Source organism: Pteropus vampyrus, unplaced genomic scaffold (assembly GCF_000151845.1).
Source record: "Pteropus vampyrus isolate Shadow unplaced genomic scaffold, Pvam_2.0 Scaffold326, whole genome shotgun sequence".
In the NCBI taxonomy this organism is placed as follows: domain Eukaryota; kingdom Metazoa; phylum Chordata; class Mammalia; order Chiroptera; family Pteropodidae; genus Pteropus; species Pteropus vampyrus.
The window spans coordinates 777,121-795,922 of record NW_011889107.1 but is presented as its reverse complement, the minus strand read 5'-3'; the positions used below and the strand labels follow the sequence as shown (position 1 = coordinate 795,922).

Below are 18,802 nucleotides of genomic sequence, written 5' to 3'. Positions count from 1 at the left end.
GTTGAAAAGAATAATCCAGTAGAAAAGGAAAAACCGATGCTGTACAAGGGAAAGGACACAATGTCCTGCGCGCGCAGGAGGGGCTGGGATCTAGTGCACGAATAGAGGGACTGGTCTCAGACAAGAACACAGCCAGGTCATGCACAGTCAGATCACAGATGGGTGCTACAGGTACAGGTGCTGTAAGACGTGGTGGTGAGGAAGTTCTCTTCTGATTGCTTCTTTGTTCTCGAAAATAGAAAACAAGATCATCATCTGAGAGTGGCGGCAAGAAGGGATATGTTGGAAATGTGTGGAGAGAAAAGAAAATGAGAAATAGTCACCTAGCATACACAGGAGCTCAATCAACATTTGCCAAGTGAAAGAATGAATGGAGAATATGTGGACTAGTTAGTAAATAGTGTAGAATTGTCAGACAATATAAGGGTCCACCTGAGGTTAGTGGTTGTACATTTAAAGTATCTGTATGTTTTTCTCCAACCATGTCTTTTTGGGCTTATCATGAGGGATCAAGCCTGGGGACAAACCAACATGCTAAGGGATGGCAGAGTAGAAGGATCTTGTTAAGCCGCTAAACCCATCCTGTCTTGGCTTCCTCTCTCTCTTAGCTTCTTATACTTAAACAGAAAACATCTTTGTATTTTCAGCCCCTGGTCTCCAGGGTGTCTGCTGCTTACTGCTAGAATCAGCCTAACTGACACAATGTGAATGTGTATCCCAATCCCTAAGGTCTCAACAAAAAGATCCTGTATCAATGAAGTGTCTTCAGGACACAAGATTCACACCAAGCCACCTGAGGATTCATCTCTTTTTCAATTCTCTTTCCTTCGGCTTTGAAAATCAGTCCAAAGCAACCTGCTACATTAACCTATGACCGGAGGCCAGCCCACACTGGCCTCTGGGCAAAGAGATATTTTGCCTTGGGTTTCACATATCTTCGCCTTCTCTTTTGCCCCAACAAATCACCCCAAACTTACTGGTATAAATAACAGCCATTGTATTAAGCTCCTGAATTCTGTGGGTCAGGAATCTGGGCGGAGGGCAAGAGAAACCTTCTCTCTGAGCCACTATGTCTGGGGTCTCAGCTAGGGAAGACTCAGACAGCTGGGGATAACTCAAATGACAAGGGGCTGGGATCACACAGAGATTTCTTTACCTACACATCCAATACCTGGGCTGAATGGCTCAAATGCTGGGCTCCTATGGAGCTGTCGACCAGGGCTCCCACACTGGGCTTCTTCATGTGGCTTGGGTTGCTCACAGCATGACGGCTGGATTCTAGGAGGGAGTATCCTGACAGAGAGGGTCTGGGGAGTGACCAGTCCAAGAGAATCAAGCCTTCCAAGCCTTGTGTGATTAGCTTCTCGTTGCTGTTATAATAAATTACTGCAAATTTAGTACTTTTAAACAATACAAACTTGCTATCTTACAGTTTTGTAAGATAGTCAGAAGTCCTGAATGGGTCTCACTGAGCTAAAATTGAGGTGTTGGCAGGGCCACATTTCTTCTGGAGACTCTAGAGAAGAATTTGTTCCCTTGCCTTTTCTAACTTCTAGATGCCACCTGCATTCTTTGGCCCACGGCCCCTTCCATTATCTTCAAAGCCAGCAGCACAAATTTTATTTTGCCTCTGACACTCTTCCCCCCGCTCCTTTACAAATACCTTGGTGATTACATTGAGCTCACCCAGATAATCTTCCCATATCAAAATCCTTAACTTAATCACAACAGCAAAGTCCATTTTGCTACATAAGGTAACAAAATCACAGGTTCTGGGAATTAGGATGTTGACATTTATTTACACGGGGGTGGGGGAGGGAGGACATCATTCTGCCTACTACACCTTGGAAGTCACACAGCATCACTGCCACTGCACAGGATCTGTCAAAACAATCACAGCCAGCCCCGATTCAAGAGGAAGGGGCACAGGCCAACCTCTCAGTGGAAGGAGTGCCAATGAATTTGTGGCCATGTTTTTAAGGCTGTGCCGCCACCAACCACCATTCCTCCCGTGGCTGCTTTGTGTCTACCATTCAGGAAGGAGCTGCATTCCTAATCTTGACTCAGCAGCACGAACTCACAAAGAGATGAACAGTCTCATGATCCCATTGACATGTGAGAGAAGGCGAAAAATCCACAGTGCAGTCTCATTTTATGCCAATTTTAGATAGAGTCACCAAAAACAATTAATGCATCTTCTCTTTGCACACAACTGAGTCAAGCAAATCCTATTTTATATTTATAGCTCAGTGAAAATTTAACTTAAACTGTGTAAGTTTGGAATTATGTGAGTGTTTTAGGAATACATCCCTTGCATAAACTGTGGACCCTCTGCACTTGCTTTAATTCTGTAAGGATCCAAAACATAATGTAACACGAAGAAAGAAAACAGAGGAGATGTGAAAATTACATCCAACTTTTAGCATAAGGATTAAAGAATCACCAAATGATTAACTTCCCTCAAAATACGAGTTTTACATGCTGTTTGAATTGAAGGCAGGCTTTTTCTGTTGAAATCAAGCATTATTAGTAAACAGCAGTTGTGAGAACTCAAAGTGGCTAAATTGTAGGCTTTGTTGGAAACAGGCCTGAATAGAACATATTAGCATAAATTGTATTTTTTATGGTTAGGCTGCAGTGTTAAATATCAAACTGTGCTAAACGACTGCTCTCCATACAGCAGCTAAATTGAACTACCTGTTATATCAGTTTAGTAAATTGTCAAAACTGGAGAAGTTGGCAATTTCAAGGGATGTGTTTGTAAAATATCCTGAGGTACTCTGGCTTAACACCAATGAACGAAACACACCTTAGAGTGTTAAAAGCCTTTCTATTAAAAATAAGAATTAGCAAGGGGGTGAATATAAGATTAATTTTATTTATTTATTTATTTGTAAGGCATATATATATTTACACTGGGTGTTCACCTCCCATAGTTAGATTTCTTTCTGTCACCATATATTTGACCCCCTTTACCCCGTCTACCTCCCCCCTCTCGTTTCCCCCCTACCCTCTGGTGAGATTAATTTTTAAAAAGGAAAGCCAATATACTATAAAAAGAAATGCAATATGTTCAGTTCATGTTTCATGTCAAAAAAGTTTGTATTCTGTCTTAATTTTCTCTAAATTAAGTACTACATTAAATAATTTTTGTCTTACTATTGTACATTCAGGAGACTGGACATCGAATTTTGCACAGTTAAACTTACCGTTGCTATTCGTTTCCTTCCACATTTGACCCTGGGTCTGTCACACATGTTATGAATTGGGGGAGAGGGAGGATTAAGCAAATGTATACCCTCATGACTTCGTGATTTTAGCTCAATTTTATATATTCTTTAAGAACACCTGAGAATTTCAGACAGGGCTCTGTCTTCTATCTTAAACGGATGTTTGTACACCACCCAGCAGATATTTAATACCCTAAGAGTCAGTAGTTTATATATGGCTTAGTTCTGTCAAATGTAAAATTAAGCATATAGATTAGTATTGGATGCCAAAGCTAATTGTTGAAAATCAGATCATAAACCCTTATTTAAGGTCTGATTGTTCAACACTGACCATTTGAAATCATTTGAAATAGTCGAGCATTAGTTAATAAATAATTGGCTTATATCTTCTATAGTACAAAAAGATTGCTAAAAGAGAAAATAAGCTGTCATTAGCACTTCCCTCATGCTATTTTGCCACTCTTATTTTGATCCCATCTACATAATTGGGAATTATTTTATTTTTAGTATTTTGTTAATTATAAAAACAACACATGTTCATTGTAGGAATTTAGAAAATATAAACTCACGTAATTGAGAAACTTAGCATGTATACTAGTTCAGGTAAAGCTTGATCTAGGTGCTCAAATGATGTGTTCATGTTTCTATCAGTTTCTCTACTCTGCTTGTATCTGCTTTTCTTTGAAGATTAGCTTCATTCTCTCTTGCTGCAGATAGACTCTTTCCATATCACAGAACAGCAGGCTTCTGGCAGCCCCAGCCAACATCCTTATGATGTGCTAACATAAATGAAGAGAGCAGTCTTTTCCACTAGATCTAGTAGAAAAGCCTCGGGGAGGCATCTTTGTGGCCCCGACGGAGCAAACGCCCATCTCTAAACCAGTCATTGTGACTGGAGGAATGTAGCACTAAGGTTGGCCCAGCATAGGTCCCATGCCCACGTGAGAGCAGGAGGCAGCACACATCACCTTAATGGATAGCCCCACCAGCACCACATGAGACAGGGGAGCCAACTCCCAGAGAAAGAAGGAAAGGATGAGAGAGTATAAAGCTCAGCATATAACAGCTTTAACTATCACAGTTTATCTCCCAGATATGGGAGAGGGGTGGGGGTGGGATTTCTTCCATTTCAACAGTGAGAACACATCATCATAGTCCCCCAGACAGTCACCTGGGAAGGATTGCAGAAGGATGACAGTTCTTCCACAATATAGGCTGATAAGAAGTATACTAAAGACACATTCACGCTAGCACCTAAAAGACCCTCCTGACAGTCAAAGAGTCAAAATAGAAATCTCCATTGAATTCCAAAATAGAGAACCAAAGGACCCAATCACTCCCCAACGACACCCCAAGTGTAAGAGCTACCTGGTTTAGTTCTTGTGTCTTATGTTAGCATATTAGAAATCTGGTCATTTAAATCAGATCATAAATGGAGTGTGCATTCATATGGTACTTAGGATGTGCCAGGCACTGTTCTAAATGTATTACATATAGTAATATTTGCAGCAACAACCCTGTGATGTGGGACCTGTGATTATTCCCACATGGATGGGGAAGCCAAAGCACAGAGAGGTCATGTTCACACACAGCTGGATTTGAACCTGGGCAGTCCAGCTCAAGTTTGAGCTCCTAACACCAAGGTTAGATTCAGGACCTCCACTCAAGACATATCATAAAGTGAAAGTGGAGAACAAAGGAACAGAAAAAAGTATAAGTGACAAACACCACAGAGTGACCCACAACAGAACAGATAAGCACATGTCATCATAGCATAATCTAGGCACCAAACTGACAGCTCAGAGGAAGAACCCGCAGCGTAGCCCCAACACTGGCTAGGACCCTGAGATGCATTGTCTAGAGAGGCTGTGAGCGATCTGGTTTAACTAATCCAGGTTAAGGACTCGTCCCACAACAGTGTAGGAAAACATCCTGCCACAAAGGCAGCCTGGTCTGTGGGGATAACCTTCCCACATAGGATCCACTGCAGTGTTGACACATTGTCATACTCAATAGTGTTGCTTTACTTTTGAGGCATCTGTGGCCACCTGTTTTTACAAAAGTCATGAGGGCTGAAAGACTAGGTTCCATGATCAAGTATTTATTGAGCGCCTACTGTGTGCCCAGCCCTGAGCTAGGCCCTGGGGGTACACACAATAAGGACCAGGCAGACATTGCCATGTTCTCACAGTATTCTCCACCTAGACCTAGCATGCCCCACACTTAGTTGAGGTTAACCAGAATTTTTAGCATCTTTTATAAGTAGACCTGGTACCTGGACAGTATGCACTGCTACAGGTACATTAGTTGGTAATTTTATTTTATTTTATTTTTTATCATTTGATAAACAGCCACTGCTTTAAGTCTCTTGAGGGTCCCACCACTGCCCACACTTGCCCTGCTCCTCTCCCAGAACCCTCAGAATGTCTCCTCAATTCATCAGCTAGAGGGTTAAGGCAGGCCTGGCAGGGGCCCTCCAGGACCCCACACTCCAGCTCTCTGCCTGTATCTGTTCTGACTGGTGGGTGCTTATGCCCCTGCTCATATGCACTAAAAGTAGCCAAACTGCAAAAGATGTCTTCCCCCTTTAAACCAGCTTTAAACTCACTCTTTTCTGGTTGATTGCCAGTTCTCTTTAGAAACAGTAGGTCTTTATTTTTAAAAAAAGAAAAAGCATCAGACACACAATGTGACAATCAGCAACTGTCTGAGCACAGCCCGTTGACGCAGAGGACATCTTGCCAAGACGGGACCAAATTACCTCCTCTCCCCTGTCACCCACCACAGTACCTATCAACAGACACCTTCAGAACAGAGGCCCCAGTGAGACAGACCCAGATGGCCCAGCAGCCACAGTAATTAGAGGGGCTGTGTGCCCTCCCCTGAGCCTCCCAGGCCCAGACTCCTGCCGACTGCATCAGTTGTGAAGGGTGGCAAATAACAACAGTCAGGGAGTTTTACCCACCCTCTCGCATGACAGCCTTACTTGCCGGGAAATCCCTCTGCCTGCCCAGGTGCCAGGAAAGATTAATGCTCTGAGAGATCTGTAAAAGCCGACTGGGAGGCCGTCAAGCTCCCTGTTACCACTGTGTTCTCAGCCCTGCTGCCCCTCTGCATCACCCAGGGCCACTTTTAAATACAGATGTCAGGCCCCAGCCAGGCACCACCAGTGTTGAATACTGATCCAGTGGGGCCTGCCCTGGTGCAGGGGGCTCCAGATCTGTGACCTGTCTCCATGGACCCATCAGACAGACCCTGATGATTCCACTTTCCTATATCTAAGTCTGCAGCCCAGAGAAGGTCCAGATGTCACTCTGGAGGCAGGTTCCCCCACCCATCCTGCCCATCTACTCAAACAGTAGAATGAGCCATGAGGGGTGTCCCCTTTCTGCCTGGAGTGAGGTGCTGAGGATAAGTGTTCTGGCAGTTTGCCCACACATGGTGGCCAGACAGTGAGGACAAGATAGACATGTATCCAGATCCTAATATGAGATTGCAAATTTTAATAGTATCGTTCATTATTGTCTTCCAGGGAATTCGGTATTTTTTTCTAACTGCTAACTAAATTTTTTAAATATTAGCGACCTATCTAGAAATTAAGATTTAAAAGCTGGTTTCTCAAAGATAATATCATACAAAAGAAAACCAAAATATACATGAGTCCTGTGGTCTTCTGGGCCCCTCTGCAAAGAACCTTGTCCTTAATTTAGCAAAGGGATTCCTGTCCACACGCCCTAATGCCAGAGGGAGGGGCCAGAGAGAGGGCAGTGGCTAAGGAAGATAAATTGCTTTGGAAAGCAAGTCCTTCAGATACTCTTCCTGGTACAGATCCTAAAATCTTGCCCCTCCATGAGGTTGTCCAGGCTGGCAGGGAACCAAGCCATACAGCCCAGCACCTCCAAGGGTCTCTATTCTAAAGAAGGATCACATTCCCTGCTTTGCTGACAAGGAAACTCAGGTGCAGGGAGGTAAAGCAACCAATACAATGAACAAATGTCTTTTTTAGGGCAAAATATGTCACATCATCTCAAAAGTGCCGTAAAGAGAAAAACCTCAGATGTGTCGTTGTGGGACATAAACTTGAGATTTCAGTTAAATTAAGCTGCTATTAAATGTGTAGTTTTTCATCTCACAAATCTTGCCACCAAAAAAAAAAAAAAAGGAACAAATCAATGCAAATGTCCCAAGTAGTAAATCCAGGTGGAATGATAAAAGTGTCTAGTGTTGTAGTTCCCTAACACGCTGCCACTGCTGATAAGGCAAGAAGACACAAACCAGGTGAAGGCGCAGGCCCTGGACTAACAGAGCGGAGAAGAGGAGAGGAAAGCAAACTAAGGAACCAAACCAGTGGGCTAGGGACAAAATCAGAAGCACGCAAGTTCAAAACAGGCAGAGCTCAGTGTGCGTTCCAGGCCTAAAAATATGGTGAAGACATATAGCAGGCCCCCATCCAATTAAAAAGCAAGATTTAAGTAGGTTTGCACATCCAGTGGTTCTTGAAACAAGGAAGAGAGAGATTTCATTTCCATTACTTTTGTACATCAGCATCTTTTCAAAAGATTAAGTATTGTGACTTGGGCAAGCTGTAACCTCTCTGGGTCTCAACTGCCTCATTAGTAAAATGGGGCTAAGACAGTAAAAACGATTGCCCTGAAGGGAAAGGGTACCCATGGCACATCCTTCTGAGGATATCCAAATGGCTAATAATCTTGTTTTGCAACCAATGTTCAAGAAAGAGTGAGTTGCTAGAATGACACTATGAATCAGTAGTAAAGGTGTTGGGTATAGAAATCTTAGCCATCAACTGAACACACCACTCATCTGACAATACTTTCTCTCAAAGCCTTCTCCAGTGTTTAAAAGTTAAGGCTACTAATGAAATTGCACACCGCCAGAGTTAATTAAAATTCAATACGTTTTGTTTCTCGCTTAAAGTAGGAAATGTGAAATTGTGCCAACCACCTATGATCTTTTCTTGGCTGATTCAACAGGAGTGATCTGGAAGTAGGGTATACAGCATTTCATAACTAGTTTCTTTATGATCTTCCTGGAAATATCCAGTTCTAGATATTTTTCTATGAATCGGTTCTACATAGATAACTTTAAGGTCACAATAGGGTAAAAATAAACGCTCACCACTAGACCAATGCTAGATGTTTCCATAGTCTTGCCATTCCTCATTTTCTCCAAATGATCAAACCATATTGAAGCAAATTGTGCAAAACATATTTTAGTTTGGAAACTAAGATCTGGTGGAACACCAAGCAAAAACCTACAAGTTTGAGTGTGTGGAGGGGAGGGGGAGAGGAAAGGGACCCATGAAAAATGTGTGAGAAAGTACCTTGCTAACTGCAAAGCACCAGGCCAGCAATTCTGAAACTCTTTGGTCCCGGGACCACTTTATATTCTTAAAAATTACTGAGGACCCCAAAAAGCTTTTTTTATATGGGTGATAGCTATTATTATTTATTATATTAGAAATTAAAAAAAAGTTATTAAAGTCTTATTTCCTTAAAATAATAATCCTGTTACTTGTTAACATAAGTAATAAATTTTATGAAAAATAACTATACTTGACAAAACAAAAAAATTTTGAAAAGAGTCGGTGTGGTTTCACACTTTGGTAAGTCTCTTTAATGTCTGGCTTAACAGAAGACAGCTAGATTCTAAAATCTGCTTCTGCATCAACTCGGTTGCAATATCATGTGTCCTATGACCTACGGAAAACTCCTGGTGCACTCGTGAAAGAATTCAAGTGAAAAAGGCAAATAACATCGTAGTACTGTTATGAAAGGAGCTTTGAGTTCAAAGACCCCCTGAAAGGGTCTCAGAGACCCCTAGGAGCCCCAGATCACACGTAAGAGAATGATGGCACTAGTCAAATATTATGACTCTGTCTCCTACTTAGAGATAGGGAAACTGAGACTCAGAGAGTGGGGGTTGGTGATTTGCCAAAAATCACACAGAAAAGGAAAAGAGAACTTAAATTAATTTTTTTTAACTTCTGACTGGATGTTCTTGTCATTAGACTCCATGTTTCCATACGTACAATAGTTTCTGCCTAATCTGAGGTTTTCTGAGTAATAAGTACGATTATGAAATACAGTCCAAGTAGCCAACTTACTTGGACATAAGCCCAGGCACCTTTCCCTTCCCATTCCAGCACAATGGAAAGGAGGAACTTTTAAAGCCCAATCAATCAAATGTGTGCGCCATTTCTTTCCAAAAGCACATGACCTCAAGAGATCATATCACAGAGGGTGCGAATCCCTGGTCCTTCTCCTGGGTCAGTTTCCACAGTTCTCTCCAAGTACAAGCATTTCCTCACACTGAGTGGGATTCTGGAGATTAAGATTTTTGTTTTGTTTTGTTGGTAGAATGTGGCTTGTAAACACAAGCCAAGTGTTTCATTGAGTGCCTAGTGAAAGGACAGCAATTGAGTGGGGAAAACCCCGGCTTTAGTGAGCTTGTTGAGAAAGAACAAAGTCTCCAGCAATGCAGGCAAATAGAGCATTTGATGGGCAATTGAAGGCCTTTCAAGGATAATGCCGATCTTTTCCCATCTCTGAAACTTTACTCTGCCATACTTAAGTCTCCTTACAGAGGAGCGTTTAGCTCAGGCAGCAATATCTGAGTGACTGGGATACTTCCCATGAGAGCAGAGGTCTGAAAGGTGACAAGGGAGGAGGCAGTAATGTGGCAGCCAGTGGGCACTGCTCACCAGACACTACACAATCCTTCCAACACATTTCAGGATTCTCACCTTTTCCAGTGCTGATGCCTACCAGAAAGTGTTCCACCCCACGATATGCCAATATTGGTACTAAAACTTTTATCGTAAAAGCAATACATGTACTTGCTTAAAAGAAATAGTGCAGACAAGTAGAAAATGCAAAGCTTTCAGAGAAGTTTCACTCCCACACCAACCTCCATTACAGCTCCACGCCCCAAGAAGTGACATATCATTTTCTCTTTTTTGTTCTTCTGAGGTTTTTCTCCATTAACACTAATAAACTTACACCTCTCTGTCTTGGTTTCTCCATTTTAAACAATATTAACTCCCTCTAGGGAAGACTCACCTCTATGACCTTCCACTTTACTTCCCTGACTGCAAACATGACCAAAGTTGATAAATTTACTTCCTATTCAGTAATTATCTTTCTCATGCTTTGTCTTCAAATTGATTCTAAAAAATAAAAACTGGTAAATAGCTTTGAAAATATGATTGAGAGTGCAGAACTAAGAATTGTGATTGAACCCAAAAGAAAATGATTGTGTCATGAAATATGTGACACCTGAAGAAGAATGTTTCAAGTATGAAGAGTACGTGGACTCTCTGTTCCTTCTCTCCATCGATTGCTGAGAACCAAGACACATTTCATTTCCTTCATATTTGGACCAGGATTTAATAGTTTTCCCAGACTTTCTAAGAAGAAAAGGAAAGGCATATGCCAGCATCAGCACTTTAAAAGCTCTTAATTTGTCTACAGCCATGCCACCCTGAACAAGCCTGATCCCATCTGATCTCAGAAGCTAAGCGGGGTCGGGCCTGGTTAGTACTTGGATGGGAGACCACCTAGGAAGACCAGGTGCAATAGGCGTAAAACATAAAAAATAAGGGATTGTAAGCCAACAAGGTCCTTGCAATCTGTGAGGTCAACCAAGGGTTGCCTCACCTAAATAAAATAAAAAGCTCTTAATTATATAGTTTGTGTAATAGAATCCACTTTCTTCTTGAAGACATTCCTGATTTCTTCTGATTGATAACAGTTGCTTTGTAGATCTGCTCTCAGCTGTTATAAAAGGATTTCTTTTCATTGCCCTATAGATGATTACCATGGTTTCTTGGGTCCAATATTTTCATCATGTCTTGATCATGTATTGTCTGGCTGGAAAATATGCTCCAGTAATTGTTCTTTTCTGGAAAGGCTCTGTGGGAAGCAAATTTTGTGAGTCCCTGTATGTCTGAAAATGTTTATTTTACTCTCATATTTAATTACTTATATGGCTGGGAGAGCAGACACTACCTGCATGTCACATTCTTCTACTCTCACCCCTTTACCTATCATAATAGAATCTTCTTTCATTCAGATATTTTTCCTCTCCATGTGTCCACAGGAGGTAATTCCCGATTGGTCTAAGTCAGTCCTGGTTATCCTATTACCTTTCCAATGACTGGCTTAGAAATAAGCATGTGATAAACTTTTGGTGAACAAAACCGGAAGAAAAGTCTGTCAGCGCTTCTGAATAAGAGACGGTCACATCTTCTTCTAGAGACGGCTGTTTCTGAATGTGGTGCCTAGAACTACTGTGGACATCTAGTCATCAGAGAGAAACTAGCCTTAGTACAAAGTCAACAAGCTGAGGATGACACAGCAGAATTTCAGAAAAATCAGGACTCTTGATTGTTATTTTTCCTTAAGCTGACAAATTTACCAACCCTGGTGGATGCCCTATGTCTGAATTTCATATAATGTGAGATAATGCATTCCCTTCTTGTTAAAGCCACCTGGGTTGGTTTTCTGTTCCTTGCAGTCAAAAGCACCCTAATTAATACAACTGGGTATACTTTTAGAACTTTGAAGCATTAATCAATCCATTGTCCACTAGCATTCACTGTTTTTGATTACCGAAGTGATATGAGAATCTATTTCCTGTTTCCTTGTGAATAATGTGATTGATTTTTCCTCTTGCTGGGAGTGTTTATAGTATTTTCCGTCATTCCCAGAGCAGTGAAATTTCATTAGTGTGTCTTGGTTTAGATCTTTTCTCATTTATTCTGCTTAGCACTCATTGGACCCTTTTAACTGAAGAATTGGATTCTGTAGCTCAGAGAAAATTTATTCTATTATTTCTTTGATTATTTCCTTTGTATCTATTATAAGGATATTGGATCTTCTCGAATGATTTCTATTATATTTTTACATATCTCTTACTGCCATCTTTTTGCACTAGGTTCTGAAAAATTTTCTTAACTTTATCTTCCTGTTTATTCATTTGGAATTTATCAGTGTTCTTTCTGTTATTCAGACATTTTACCACATTTTTAAAATTTCAACAATCTTACTTTTAATTTCTGAGAAGTCTTTCTGGTCTTCTAATTACATCTTTTTCATAATAGTATGTCATTGTTTCATCTATGTGAAAATCTTTGAATTGCTTTTAATGTCTCCATATCCTCTTAGGTGACTTCTTATTTATCTTAGTCTTTGTCTTTTATTATACTGTTTTCCCTCAGAAGTCTGGTGGTCCTTAACTAACCTTTTCTATTTATTGATATTTATAGATAATGTAGGTAGCTCATATGAGTTTCCTTTGCAGTTAAGAAGGTCTATTTGCTCTGAATGTGAGGGCACACTGTAGCCTTTTTATGGAGGGGTCCTTCTCTTTGGTATGCCTGGATAGAGAGCAGACAGGTAGATCTGGAACCCCCACCACTGTCACAGAAAAGCAGTGGCTTAAACGTATTTCCCTCCTAGTCTGAGATGACTTTTCCATTTACCTTCTGGCTCTCCCCCCATGTTTCCATTTTATTCTTCAGCTATTACTCTGCCTTGCTCTCTTGCTCCAACTTCATACCTTGGGCTGTCCTTTAGCAAATCTTTCATAAGTTCAGAAAACAATTCTTAGAATTCAAACAGCTCTATAACCATCGAAGGGAGTTACTTAGACCAAATGTCCTGAGGACATTTTTTCCAGTTAACTGCCCATATTGCTACCTCAAAGCTCACTCTTATCCTCTATGTGTACCGGTTCCAAGCTTGAAGCCTATCTGAAGGAAGTCTCTCACCTCCAATACAATCTGCTATTTGAGTTCTAGGCTGTGGTTTCCTTATATTGCAGTTTTGAAATAATAGAATGCAAGTGCATTTAATTTCTATCTTCCAGAAAATTGATGAAATCTCTTGTCTACCCATAGCACTCTTTCCTGTTTTCAGAGTTGTCATCAAGGATTCATTTTTTTCTACAAATCTTTAACTGTCATTTCAATGGATTCTAGGAAGGCAGAAGAGGTAAATGAATTACTCAAGTCTGTTATCTTGAACCAGAATTCGTAATACATTTCTATTAACACAAATCAAAAATTTCCATTTTTTGACAATGTGAGGGGTTTTAGAGTATCTAGGAAGTCCCTGAAATTATATGCCAAATTTGATATGTGCCTTTTTCTAGAGAAAACAGTCATAGTTTTCATCAGATTCTCAAGTAGTCTATAACTCAAAGCAGGTTGGGAAACCAAGGGGAAAATGAATAAGATAAACAACTGAGTGTTTCTGGTACAAGTAAAATCCATATAATGTGGGGGCAATGGGTTAGAAGTAAAAATTGATGTAATGAGTAAAAAAAAATTTTAATCTAGACTCAAAAGCATAAAGTTAAATACATTTTTCTCAAACTAATTTTAACCAGAATGGATTTCTGTCTTGACCTATCTGCTATATCCAGGTAAACCCAGTCACTCCTGGGTAAAAGTATCATTTCAAGCTTAAATTTAATCAGTTCAAAATATCATACCTCTATCATCCTTCTTGCCAGGGTTTTACCAAATGTGGCTCAGGCATTTTGGCACATGGTGCCTGCCCTGGCCTCTATAGCACTGCCTCCCTCCCACTTGATCTTTTCATTGGTCTCTATCCCCACCAAATCCCCACCAAATCTTCATATTGGCCTCCAAGCATCAGGTCCAGAGAGGTCATCTCTTTAGTCTCAACCACAAGTTCCTTTGGGTTCATTGGCTCACTTGCTCTCAATCTCTTCCTCTACCTCCCTCTGCTACTTCAAAACTATCTTGAAGACCAAGAACTTCAGGTGCTGTCCTGTGCTACTCTCTAGTCTCAAACTTAGACATGTGACCTGCCCTTTTGTACTTTTGCTGGTGCTGCACCATGATGACACAAAGAAACAGCGGGAATGGGAAGTGAGGTGGTGATATCCTTGCTCTTGGATTCACATCACTCCACCTTCAAGGCTCAGCCCACTAATAGGATAAAGAATCTCTTTCCATAAACCCACACCAATATAAGCCCTAGCACAGCTCCACTGGTTCTTCCTCGTCTCTAGTTTAGGCCATGTTTAGCTAGTTTATAGAACAAGGTACTTTTGTTCTTCATCTACACTGCCATATTTTATTGATTCTAAAATATACATTTCTTTACATGTAGACACCTCTCAAATTGGGATGTACCTTACAATTGACAGGTACATCCCAATTTGAGAGGTACATCCCAAATAGATTTGATTAAATGATATTTTCGATCTGTTACTTATGGCATAATTTATGCCTTATGTATTAGTTTGCTAGGGCTGCCATAAACAGGGTGACTTAAACGACAGAAATTTATTGCCTACAGTTCTGGAGGCTAAAATATGAGATCAGGGTATTGGCAAAGTTGGTTCCTTCTGAGGGCTTAGAAAAGGATCTGTTCCAGGACTCTTGCCTTGGCTTGTAGATGGCTCCCTTCTCCCTTTGTCTCTTCACATCATCTTCTCTCTATGTGTCTCTGTGTCCAAATTCCCCCTTTTATAAGGACACCAGGCTTATTGGATGAGAGCCCATCCTAAAGGTCTCATTTTAACTTGATTATCTCCATAAAGACCCTATTTCCAAATAAGGCCACATCCTCAGATACTGGGGTTTAAGACGTCTACATATGAATTTGGGGAGTGGGGCATAATTCAATCCATAATACCTTGATTCTTTCAAAGATTTGCTTTTGATATTCAAATCCCAACCTTTACAAATCAAAAAGTCTTGCTAGTCTGTGCTATGAATTTAAAATGTATATATTTAAAATCTTGATAGGCATCTTGACTGTTTTCTTTATCTTTACATTCTGCTATAACAATCCAAATGCTCCCCAGGCAATGAATTAATAACAGAATAAGGGGGACATAGTGAAATTTAAGAGACAGGGAGGAAAGAAATCTCTATTAATATTTCAAAATTCTCTCCAACTGCACTAAATCAGCCCAGGGTGCCAAATTCACTAGGTCAGACCTGTAGCAATCTGTTACTTTCAGTGAATGCTTTATGAGCTGCTCAAAATTCTCCACTGAAGTACTTTCTAACAGTAGAGGAGTAGAAAGACACCCCAAGAATTTTAAGAACATAACCCAAAGCAGTTTACCAGAAGCATGAAATTTTTACATCTCCTGTTTAATCTTTTAATACCATGAGAATTTTATGTCGCCTTCCAAAATATTCCTTGACCCATATGTGACAATAGTTTCTATGAGGAAGAAAAATTCAAAACAATTTTCCCCGAGTCTCTAGTAACATCAGGAAGATGCACCCAGTGTATCCTATGATTTCATGTGCCCCTGGCACAATGCCCCGTGTTTGAGAGTACAGCTTTCAGTGGAGGAAACAGGAAGTTCCACAGATAAAGGGGTTTTGTTTGTTTCCAGCAGAGGAGGATCTTCATTCTGGCACTGCAGGAAGCCAGTCCTTTTCCCCTCAAAGGACAGCATTTCCTGAAGAGCAGATACATGTTCCTTCCCAGCTGGTGAAGAGTCCGCGAGGTCGAGAGAAAAGGGCATGCCACAAAATTAACAATAGCGCTGCACTTGAGAAAGATGTGTACATCATAAGGAAAAAAAAGGGACCAGAGGCAAATGGGGTGAGAGTTCAAGGAGAAGAAAAACCAAAACCCCGGCACAGAGCAAAGAAGTTAGAAGAGTATACAGAGCATAAGCAGGAAGGCAAGGAAAAAAGACAGAGATAAGGGAGAAATGAGTAAATCAGCATTTGTGGCAACAGTCAGCAAAGTCTGAAATGATGGTAGGCCAACACAGCACAAAGTAAGCCGGGTCAGCCAAAAACATCTACATCCTAAGTTCCATTAGGTACCTAAAACTACCACAAAGAAACAACTTCCTCTATTGCATGTCCAGCAATGCCACTCTGTTCTCTCACTCCCATTAGTTTATGTCTTCTGACATCTATTTAAGTGAAGTTTCTGGGCCCTGATGAAGCTGACGTTGCCCAGTGGTTACTAGAATTAACTGTATATTCTGTAAATCAATGATAAATGTAGGTCTGAAATTACTTAACCAACCCTCGAATTAATGCAAGGCATTGACAAGCATTTTCCCTCAGATTTAATGAGTTGTAGAAAATTGCTCTTGCTTGGTTTTCAGTTGCATCTCTTGAATTACGCAGTATCAACTATGAGTTAAGTACGAGGCTGGGTTCCTGTATAGTCTTGTCCAGAAAGGTGTCGTCCTGCTGATTTCATCTTTCCCTTCTTTGCTCACATAAAGATGAGACAGCAAACACCTCTGTGACTGCCAGGCCTGGGTTGGCCTCCAAAGGTCCATGGCAGCCCCGTGAAGCAGCAAAGCAGAAGGAGAAAGTGAGATAGCTTCCGCAGACCATACACAAGAATCGTGAGCTCAGAGCCAATCACATCAAAGCCCAACAGCACCACCACCAAAGCAAAGATATAAAACTGAACTCTACTATTTATAACAGGCCCAATTCTCAGTTCTCAAACTCAGGGATGTAAGGAATGCAACATTACTGTACTATAATAATCTATATTGAAATCCTCCATTTGATAATTCCATGCAATTCAAAGTCTTTCCACCAGCCCCATCTCCCCCACTTACCTCTAAATTCCAGGGCCTTACTCAGGGCCAGGCGCCTGAGACAGAGAGGGACCTAGTCCTCTGAGTTATCCTCCATCCTCCAGCCTCTGTGCACATCTCCTCTCTCCCCTCCAGGCTTGGATCACTGGTTCACTCATGGGGACCTCCTCTCCCAACCACAAAGCCTCCTCTGCTGCTCTCTAAATCAACCTCCAAGTCTTCCCTGTCCCATTCAGGAACACTTCCCATGCTCCATGCTCAGCAAGGACTCTGGGAAGTGCTTGGGGGGCTTCTCTGCCTCCATAGGGCAGAAAGCCATTTCTACTTCAATGTTCCAGGGCCATATTGGTGATGGGAACCAGAATCATACTGCTCCCCTGGACTCTGCCTAAATACAGAGAGGCACAGGTTCCCTCAGCTCTGCAGTTCCCCGACTTGTGAGGGGTTTGCATAGTCGCTGCCCTTCAGGATTCAGCTCCAACACTGCTCAGCCTGCCTCCTCAGGGGCGACAGACAAACAGCTGTCTCTCTACTTTCTCCTCTAACTCTTTCCTACCTCACCAAGGACACCATTACTCCATTTATAAGGAAAGGAAAGGTTGAAGGGTGCTAGAGGGGCCTTCTCTTATTCATCAGGCACCCTTCTAGGCCTTTTGTCTATGCACTGAGTCCTCTGGTGCCCCCAAGAGGACCAGGCTTTGGAAAAATCAAAATCCAAGTGCTGATTTCTACGTCACTTGTCCCCTGAGACAATGAATGTGGAATGTCCTAGCTGCAAGGAGAGAGAGGGAGGATATGCCATAACTAAAAGGAACTAGGTGGACAAAAACCTCAGTGACTAACTGGAAATAGTATCCTGCCACGTTCCCCATCGTCCTTCGGCTGCCTTCACACTATAGCTATGTCCGCTTTGCTTTCATGCTCTGTCCCTTTTAAACTTCTCCCATCCAAAATCCTTAGAAAAACACCAAATAATTAAATGCTGTGACTGCTGGTCGCACAGGGACTGGAGGAAAGGGCAAAGGGGGCTTTTGGCTAGTCACGTAGGGGTGAAACAACACGAACAGTTCAAGGAACAGCAAATAACAGAATGTGGTTAAGAAGTAGGTAGCAAGTATCCCATTTATGTTTTTAAAAAGGACTACTTGTATACGGACATACAGATGTGAGCAAATGTACAGAAAAAAATTGGGGGAGAGCAGTGGAATTGGAAAGGAGACATCTATGTTTTTCTCTATATGTTCTATTATCTCCAATGAGAATGTATCTGTTCCATAGAAAAATGAAAGGCAGGATGTATGTGAAAGATGAGCAGCAGATAAAGATGGATAGGCAAGAAATATGAAAGAAATGCCTTCATTAGGAGTTTGATCCTTATCATGAAGCTAGTAAAACACAGACAGAATTTAACAGTCTTAATTAGTATCTTTCAATTATCAACACATATTTGTTGTAGAAATTTTTGAAAACATAGAGAAATATAAAAAATGAAAATCATTAGAATCCCACTCCCAAGAGAGAGCCAGTATTTTGACTTATGTGAGATCATTCTGTGTAAATAACTTCATTTTGCTTTTGTGTAATTTTTATTTTCATTGCTTTTCTGCTTACAAAAATCTGCTTTAAAAAATTCAGAAAGTGAAATTTCTCATAATATCATCATCATAGTTAATAGTTTGGTGTATATTTTCCAAGAATTTTCCAATGAAATATATACACTACATATTAAACTATGCAAATGTTTATCAACCTACTCTTTTCATTTAGCAATCAATCTCTCCTGGCCATCTGATTTTTTCCAGTTGATATAGATCAACCTCATTCTTTCTACCAGACATAGTATATTATATTATACAAGATGTACCTTACCTAACCAGTGCCCTATTAATAGACATTTAAAATAAACATTAAAATAGCCAGAAAAAAATAATTTAAAAGTTTTATTATCAAAAGTGTCTTAATAGAAATTTTATCCTGATTAA

The 18,802-nt window shown here is 40.8% G+C and overlaps 1 long non-coding RNA gene and 1 other non-coding gene across 3 annotated transcripts in view; one reads left to right on the top strand and one right to left on the bottom strand.

The window, feature by feature from the left end:
• Positions 1–18,802, bottom strand: part of LOC105304033 — a 152,275-nt gene that overhangs the window by 119,923 nt on the left and 13,550 nt on the right. The window lies entirely within an intron of this gene.
• On the top strand, positions 10,713–10,831 carry LOC111730668. Its single transcript, XR_002776778.1, has one exon. It is a non-coding gene; the product is annotated as a 5S ribosomal RNA (ribosomal RNA).